The sequence below is a fragment of the Schistocerca americana genome, chromosome 1 (genome assembly GCF_021461395.2).
Source record: "Schistocerca americana isolate TAMUIC-IGC-003095 chromosome 1, iqSchAmer2.1, whole genome shotgun sequence".
Lineage (NCBI taxonomy): Eukaryota > Metazoa > Arthropoda > Insecta > Orthoptera > Acrididae > Schistocerca > Schistocerca americana.
In genome coordinates, this window is record NC_060119.1 from 61,527,227 (window position 1) to 61,537,062 (window position 9,836).

Consider the following 9,836-nt stretch of genomic DNA (forward strand, 5'->3'; position numbering starts at 1 on the left):
ATGGGTAGCTCTGAGGGATGAAGTAGTGAAGGCAGCAGAGGATCAAGTAGGTAAAAAGACGAGGGCTAATAGAAATCCTTGGGTAACAGAAGAAATATTGAATTTAATTGATGAAAGGAGAAAATATAAAAATGCAGTAAATGAAGCAGGCAAAAAGGAATACAAACGTCTCAAAAATGAGATCGACAGGAAGTGCAAAATGGCAAAGCAGGGGTGGCTAGAGGACAAATGTAAGGATGTAGAGGCTTGTCTCACTAACGGTAAGATAGATACTGCCTACAGGAAAATTAAAGAGACCTTTGGAAAGAAGAGAACCACTTGTATGAATATCAAGAGCTCAGATGGCAACCCAGTTCTAAGCAAAGAAGGGAAGGCAGAAAGGTGGAAGGAGTATATAGAGGGTTTATACAAGGGCGATGTACTTGAGGACAATATTATGGAAATGGAAGAGGATGTAGATGAAGATGAAATGGGAGATAAGATACTGCGTGAAGAGTTTGACAGAGCACTGAAAGACCTGAGTCGAAACAAGGCCCCGGGAGTAGACAACATTCCATTAGAACTACTGATGGCCTTGGGAGAGCCAGTCATGACAAAACTCTACCATCTGGTGAGCAAGATGTATGAGACAGGCGAAATACCCACAGACTTCAAGAAGAATATAATAATTCCAATCCCAAAGAAAGCAGGTGTTGACAGATGTGAAAATTACCGAACTATCAGTTTAATAAGTCACAGCTGCAAAATACTAACTCGAATTCTTTGCAGACAAATGGAAAAACTGGTAGAAGCGAACCTCGGGGAAGATCAGTTTGGATTCCGTCGAAATGTTGGAACACGTGAGGCAATACTAACCTTACGACGTATCTTAGAAGAAAGATTAAGAAAAGGCAAACCTACGTTTTTAGCATTTGTAGACTTAGAGAAAGCTTTTGACAATGTTGACTGGAATACTCTCCTTCAAATTCTGAAGGTAGCAGGGGGAAAATACAGGGAGCGAAAGGCTATTTACAATTTGTACAGAAACCAGATGGCAGTTATAAGAGCCGAGGGGCATGAAAGGGAAGCAGTGGTTGGGAAAGGAGTGAGACAGGGTTGTAGCCTCTCCCCGATGTTATTCAATCTGTATATTGAGCAAGCAGTAAAGGAAACAAAAGAAAAATTCGGAGTAGGTATTACAATTCATGGAGAAGAAGTAAAAACTTTGAGGTTGGCCGATGACATTGTAATTCTGTCGGAGACAGCAAAGGACTTGGAAGAGCAGTTGAACGGAATGGACAGTGTCTTGAAAGGAGGATATAAGATGAACATCAACAAAAGCAAAACGAGGATAATGGAATGTAGTCAAATTAAATCGGGTGATGCTGAGGGGATTAGATTAGGAAATGAGACAGTTAAAGTAGTAAAGGAGTTTTGCTATTTAGGGAGTAAAATAACTGATGATGGTCGAAGTAGAGAGGATATAAAATGTAGACTGGCAATGGGAAGGAAATAGTTTCTGAAGAAGAGAAATTTGTTAACATCGAGTATAGATTTAAGTGTCAGGAAGTCGTTTCTGAAAGTATTTGAATGGAGTGTAGCCATGTATGGAAGTGAAACATGGACGATAACCAGTTTGGACAAGAAGAGAATAGAAGCTTTCGAAATGTGGTGCTACAGAAGAATGCTGAAGATAAGGTGGGTAGATCACGTAACTAATGAGGAGGTATTGAATAGGATTGGGGAGAAGAGACGTTTGTGGCACAACTTGACTAGAAGAAGGGATCGGTTGGTAGGACATGTTTTGAGGCATCAAGGGATCACAAATTTAGCATTGTAGGGGAGCATGGAGGGTAAAAATCGTAGAGGGAGACCAAGAGATGAATACACTAAGCGGATTCAGGAGGATGTAGGTTGCAGTAGGTACTGGGAGAAGAAGAAGCTTGCACAGGATAGAGTAGCTTGGAGAGCTGCATCAAACCAGTCTCAGGACTGAAGACCACAACATCAACAACAATTCTAGTGAGGTAGGACCACAGTTCCGTTGTCCTTGTCGTTTGATAAGACCGCAATGGTAGGATCTTCTCTTGCTGCATTAACCTGATAGAGTTGTTTGATTTCATAGGTTTTGTTTGCGTGAGAGCACTATAGGTTTTGCAACGTACTACTCCTGCTGCTTCAGGGGGAAGGCGTGCTGCTACCTGTTCAACTCAACTGATGGTATGCGTTTGCGCATCGGGAAAACGGGAACTGCTAGAGTGAAGACATCTACAGTATATAAAAACAAGTATTTTGTAAGTAAATACGGAAGGGAAATCTAATCTAGGACTGCGAAGTCTACCGGGGAGAAGAAAGCGGATCTGGCCATTTCCTGCTTCTATGTGCACTTTGGTTCCCCTTTCAGAAAGCTAATAGGTGCCAAAACAATATTATAATGAGAGTGGAGACATACTGGACCAACCATAATATAAGTTTACTGCAGTCTCCTTCAATTACCTTCTTATACAAGCTTAGACTGAGAGCAAGCTACATCAGACTGATGATACGACAGTGTAAGCAGTGCATAAAGCAATTGTGAGAGCTATATATGAAGCGGCCTATGAAAGTTCGGGGTAGCTGAGAAGACGTCTGGCAACTTTTAAAGTGTTTGGTGAAATAATAATATTGTAGTAGAGGTGAAGGAGAATAAGGAGGACTAACATGTAGCTTAAGAGCAGCAAGACTGATGAAAGAAACAGGTGTGTGAGGGGAAAGGCAAATAAAATAGTAATTAGAGTAAAAAAAATGCTGTGTGGGAACTTAAAACTGAAGAAATTAATAGCTACAAAGGAAATTCAAAGTCCAAAGAAGTATGGGATATGGTAAAACAGCTGATAATAAATGACAGATGTAGTATATGTGGTGTCACCGCCAGACACCACACTTGCTAGGTGGTAGCCTTTAAATCGGCCGCGGTCTGGTAGTATACGTCGGACCCGCGTGTCGCCACTATCAGTGATTGCAGACCGAGCGCCGCCACACGGCAGGTCTAGAGAGACTTCCTAGCACTCGCCCCAGTTGTACAGCCGACTTTGCTAGCGATGGTTCACTGACAAATTACGCTCTCATTTGCCGAGACGATAGTTAGCATAGCCTTCAGCTACGTCATTTGCGACGACCTAGCAAGGCGCCATTATCAATTACTGTTTATCTTGTGATGCATGTACCGTCAGACCGATGTTCACCAATTATGGATTAAAGTTAAGTATTCCAGAAGCTACGTACTATTTTTGCTACTATAAAGACCTTGTCCTGTTACAGACCTCACGCCATCCTGCGTGAGCTTAAACGCGTGCCCTTCGGCCTCCCGTCCTAGTGGATTAGCTGTCTTGCCAGTCCACAACAGTATAAACAGCTGGTAAGCCTAGAGGGAAGGAAGACGTACTATGAGCAACAGTTTAGACAAGGTTGAGCCAAATTTCAAGAAGTATGCGGATAAAAACAGTGGAGGTACAGGAGACAGTTAAACGATTCAAACATGGCGAAACACCACGACCCGTAGCTGTTTATATGGTGTTGTTGAAGGTCTAACCTAACATAGTACTTGAACATCTCTCGAAGCTATTTAATCTTTACCTTAGTGGAGGGGCTATCCATTTCAAGTTCAAAGAAAGGTACACCACAAACATATTTACACTACTGGCCATTAAAATTGCTACACCAAGAAGAAATGCAGATGATAAACGGGTATTCATTGGACAAATATAGTATACTAGAACTGGCATGTGATTACATTTTCATGCAATTTGGGTGCATAGGTTCTGAGAAATCAGTACCCAGAACAACCACCTCTGGCCGCAATAACGGCCTTGATACGCCTGGGCATTGAGTCAAACAGAGCTTGGAGGGGGTGTACAGTTACAGCTGCCCATGCAGCTTCAACACGATACCACAGTTGACCAAGAGTAGTGACTGGCGTATTGTGACGAGCCAGTTGCTCGGCCACAATTTACACGACGTCTTCATTTGGTAAGAGATCTGGAGAATGTGCTGGCCAGGGCAGCAGTCGAACATTTTCTGTATCCAGAAAGGCCCGTACAGAACCTGTAACATGCGGTCGTGCATTATCCTGCTGAAATGTAGGGTATCGCAGGGATCGAATGAAGGGTAGACCAACGGGTCGTAACACATCTGAAATGTAACGTCCACTGTTCAAAGTGCCGTTAATGCGAACAAGTGGTGACCGGGACGTGTAACCAATGGCACCCCATACCATCACGCCGGGTGACACGCCTGTATGGCGATGACGAATACACACTTCCAATGTGCGTTCACCGCAATGTCGCCAAACACTGATGCGACCATCATGATGCTGTATACAGAACATGGATTCATCCGAAAAAATGACGTTTTGCCATTCGTGCAGCCAGGTTCGTCGTTCAGTACACCATCGCAGGCGCTCCTGTCTGTGATGCCGCGTCAAGGGTAACCGCAGCCATGGTCTCTTGTCGAACTGTTCGTGCTGATGGTTGTTGTCTTGCAAACGTCCCCATCTGTTGACTCAGGAATCGAGACGTGGCTGCACGATCCGTTACAGCCATGCGGATAAGATGCCTGTCATCTCGACTGCTAGTGATACGAGGCCGTTGAGATCCAGCACGGCTTTCCGTATTACCCACCTGAATCCACCGATTCCATAGTCTGCTAACAGTCATTGGATCTCGACCAACGCGAGCAGCAATGTCGCGATACGATAAACCGCAATCGCGATAGGCTACAATCCGACCTTTATCAAAGTCGGAAACGTGATGGTACACATTTCTCCTCCTTACACGAGGCATCACAACAACGTTTCACCAGGCAACGCCGGTCAACTGCTGTTTGTGTATGAGGAATTGGTTGGAAACTCTGCTCATGTCAGCACGTTGTAGGTGTCGCCACCGGCGCCAACCTCGTGTGAATGGTCTGAAACGCTAATCAATTGCATATCTTCGTTGTGTAGCAATTTTAATGGCCAGTAGTGTAGAAAGGAAAGCAAGGATGGCTACACTCGTTATGGAGATGTCATGGTTCTATATCAAGACTATGTGGTAAGATCCTCAAAGCTAAAATTTAGAGAGAAACTGAGGAAGTGGAAGAACGTAGTGGGTTCCAGGTAGGCAGGTTTTGTGTTGATAACATCTGCAGCAGTAGACAGGTGCTGGCGAGAGAAAGGCACATAACTTGGAGCCACACATGGTTTTTATAGACTTACTTATGGCCTATGACAGTGTATCGCTTTCTAGGAAGTGGGAAGCAATGAAGAACTGGGACATTCAGTTTTACGCACAAGCCTTTAGAAAACTGTACTCCGATAACACATGTTGTCTTAAAGTTGGAAAGTTAGTATTAGCGAAATTTAAGGTTAGCAAAAGATTGAGAGGGGGATGCTGCTTAGCGCCCACCCTCAATGTTTTTGAACGAAGCACCGAAAAACTATAAAAGGAAGTGCAGAAACACAGGAAGTAGAATAGTTGATAACTTCCTCTTCTGCCTACATTTCACTGACTTAAAGGTCATTTTCACTTGGGAGGAAGGTGATGTATGTTATACGTCAAGAAAGTTTAAAGTATAATATGAGTAATGAGCTATGAAAATACACTTCACAAAAGCTGATTGTCGGAGGTATAGGAAGGGATCTTGTTATACGATATTGCAGTACCTGTATTATTTCGAATTACGATGCCTGCCCGAAGGAACACTAGATCGCAATTCAGAATAATACAGGCACTGCAATATCATATTTATTCGTCGACATCGGGTAAGCGGCTTTCAAATAAAATGTATCTCCGTCACGGGAGTATACATAATGGATGTAGACACAGGTTTGACGACATTTGGAAGTTGGGGTTTGGCCGTGTGTCGTTTTCGGATAGCCTAATGGTGAGGCGACCGCTCGCGATAAGACGGAAACCCGGGCTCGAGTTCCGGTCGGGCACAAACCGTCATTGTCGTCATTCCATTACACAGCTGATGGTAGTCCATGTTCGCAACTGCGAATACATTTGTTGTATTTGTTGTATCTTGTGATGGATGATGGATCCATAGTAAAATGTAAGCGATCGTATAAATATTTAGGAACAATCATTTCGGACAAGGGAGGAAACACGAGAAAATAAAACAAAGAATAGGAAAGGGAAGGTGGCAATTAAGTAACTACGCTCCATTATTTGACTTAAAAATATGCCAAAAAGTTTGAAAAGGAGGATATACAAAACTATAGTTGAGATCATTGCTCTGTGTGGTGCTGAAGTGTAGGAAGTCTCCAGGATCAACAAGAATAAATTAAAGGCAATAGAAACGGAGTTTTGGTGACGGAATTGTGAGGTGACAAGAAGTGCTATGAGAAAAGGTGGGAGTTTCTACGGATATTGTATCTAACATGGTACGGACGTCTTAGAAGATGGCAGAGGAAATAAGATCTTTTAAAATATGGCACTGGTGACCTCCATGACACATAAAAAAAGAAAGACCTCTGCTACATTGGAACGATGAAGACAGGCGTGCAACCAAGAATATAACTACGCAAGAAGAGGACTGACAAGATAGAAGAAGGAAACTTTGATGCGAGACGTCACGTCATGTAGAAAACTCGCAGAAAGAAAAGAAGAAATATACGTCTACATATGACAGGAAAGATTTGTTCAGCATTCCCGCTTATAATTAAATATTACGTGACCTTATGAAGCACTTCGCCTTTATGTGTCTCAAGAATTGTGTTGATCCGACTTTTACGCCTTGTTACAGTTTCGGAAAGATGCATTTTCTTTTCTCGCACAGATATTTCGTTTAGATTTTTTGACGTGCACATGTGTCTTATTCATTACTGAAAAACGAAATTTACAGAAGATTTCATGAGGATTCTTACTTCTGTAACTTAAGTGCGTAAATACATCTTTTCAATTTCTGAGTGTAAACCAGAAGTAAAGTCATTATTGTAATGTGACTTTATGAACATTGTATGTAAATTTAGGAAAAGACGACATGTACAGTATATTGCTTAAAAAACTTAAATTTAGGACTATGATCCTGCAAAATTAAGTGTGTTTTAAAATTAGCGAACACATTTATTTAGAGACGTAGATGAGTTGCCATCACTGTCATTTCTCACAAAATTTAAGCAAGGGATGAAATAACTGAGGATAAAATTTATGAAAATTCGCGTAGTTATGTGAAGTGAATGGTTAAAAGTTGTGATACTGCCGTTAACTTTGAGTTCCATACTTTACGGGAATTTCCGTGCGGCTCAAATTACAATGTGCAGACGAAGAAACTTACAGGCACTCTTCAGCCGCTGCAAATCGTTTTAACATATGCTCAGAGATATTGATGCTGATATTTTTGATTCTTATTAGATGCGACATCAATAAAAGTAAAACGAGGATAATGGAATGTAGTCGAATTAAGTCGGGTGATGTTGAGGGTATTAGATTAGGAAATGAGACACTTAAAGTAGTAAAGGAGTTTTGCTATTTGGGAAGCAAAATAACTGATGATGGTCGAAGTAGAGAGGATATAAAATGTAGACTGGCAATGGCAAGGAAAGCGTTTCTGAAGAAGAGAAAGATGTTAACATCGAGTATAGACTTAAGTGACGGGAAGTCGTTTCTAAAGGTATTTGTATGGAGTGTAGCCATGTTTGGAAGTGAAACATGGACGATAAATAGTTTAGACAAGAAGAGAATAGAAGCTTTCGGAATGTGGTGCTACAGAAGAATGCTGAAGATTAGATGGATAGATCACATAACTAATGAGGAGGTGTTGAATAGGGTTGGGGAGAAGAGAAGCTTGTGGCACAACTTGACTAGAAGAAGGGATCGGTTGGTAGGACATGTTCTGAGGCATCAAGGGATCGCCAATTTAGTATTGGAGGGCAGCGTGGAGGGTAAAAATCGTAGAGGGAGACCAAGATATGAATACACCAAGCAGATTCAGAAGGATGTAGGTTGCAGTAGGTATTGGGAGATGAAGAAGCTTGCACAGGATAGAGTAGCATGGAGAGCTGCATCAAACCAGTCTCAGGACTGAAGACCACAACAACAACAACAACAACAATTAGATGCGACAAGATTATAGTACATGAGGTGAACTTTTCTTTGATAACAATCGTATATTCGAATTAATTATTTGTTTAGTGAGATCTCACAGTAAACGTTTGCACTTCGGAAATCAATCGATGACACTTATAATAACGAGATTAGGAAACTTGTAGCTTCACGTGATGACCAAGTATTAGGGAATACCGCGTGGCTGTCATTAATTACTATGTGGTGTCTTACAGTGAGAGTGATACCGCAGAGGGAACCTGAGAGCCACTCCAGCACATGAGTAACAAGACTCGTTTATCAGACTGAATAACAGTTTTGTCATATGAATGTGTATCACATGACATGATGTTTATCTTGAGATATTTTGTAGGTAGGGAAAACTTAGTTTGGAAAGTACGATACGAGGACAATATTGCGTTATCAGATAAAATTAATTATAAATTTTCTGCTGATTAGCGTCGATGGTGACTCATGCAGAAGTGAATATCCTCAGAATGTTCTGAGGTGGTGTGAGGTTACGCAGCCAGTCAGCCCAGCCGAGGCATTTGGGCAACGACGGGGGCCTGTGACGTGTTTTGAGATGGCCGCTCAGTAGTGTGGGACTTTGATAAACTGCAGCGGTGCCGAAGCCAAATACTTCTACTTTTTTATGCTCACTTGCTTGTGATACGACGCTACGTATTCCTAATATTTTTACACGTTCATACAAAAACTTTGATTTATTGTTTGTACTTTGTTCTTATAATACTGTTCCTGTGAAACCTACTGATATAATCACTTCGTTATTTTAAATATGGAGAAGGGAGTAAAACCTCGTAGTTACCTGTAAGATAATGCTCGCAGGGGCAAGATTTGAAAGACGGTCCACTGACCTTCGTCAGACGGAATCACTATACAACAGCGACCTTGAATTGGAAGCTGTCGAAATTGGGTCAAATTGAAAGACATAATGTAGGCTAAAAATGAGACTATAGCTTTTTTTATTTTTTTTATTTGCGGATTGACCGCTTAGGATCACGCTACAATTTCATTTCTTCTTTGTCTGAAGGCACCTCTTTCTCCAGTTCTCCTTCACATGGACGCTGTGGTGTTGCTTCCGTTCATCCTTGCAGCCTCATCCAGCCTTCGCAGTTCTTTCGACTTGAAATCCTACCAAATTTTGAATCATGGTCCGAAATGTATCCCTATTTGAGATCTGAACTTCCTGAATGTTGAACCTCTCCTGATCTTTATGAGCTTCCGTAATCCACGTCGTTGTTGTCTTCCTTTTCCACAGGTAGTCGAATATCCTTTTGGTTAGTCTGCGCATGTGTCCTAGAAATTATAACCTCCTCTTTTTAATGGTCTCCTAGATTTTCTCCACCTTTTTGTAGATTTCATTGTTGCTCCGAAGTTTCCAGACCATGATTTTCCTTAATATTCTTCTTTCTAGTATCTCCAGCTTTTCCAACCTGTAATTCATTGAGAGGCATTCGCTGGCATACAGGCACTCTGTTTTCACCACAGAATTGTAGTGCTTTAGTTTGGCATTCCAAGAGGTGCACTCTTTATTGTAAATGTTTTTAGTTGATCCGTAGGCTCTCTACATTTCTGAGATCCGGTCCCCCACAGCAGCTTTCTCCAGTCCGTTCTCTTGTATGACTTCACCGAGGTATTTGAATTTTTTTATCCTCTCAATCCGTCTAATCTCAGTTTCAAGGAATTGAGGTCCATGTTTGTCACTTGCCATGAATTTGGTCTTCTCTTTCCTGTCTTGCCAGCGATCCTTTCTGGTAGGTTGATCTATATGGC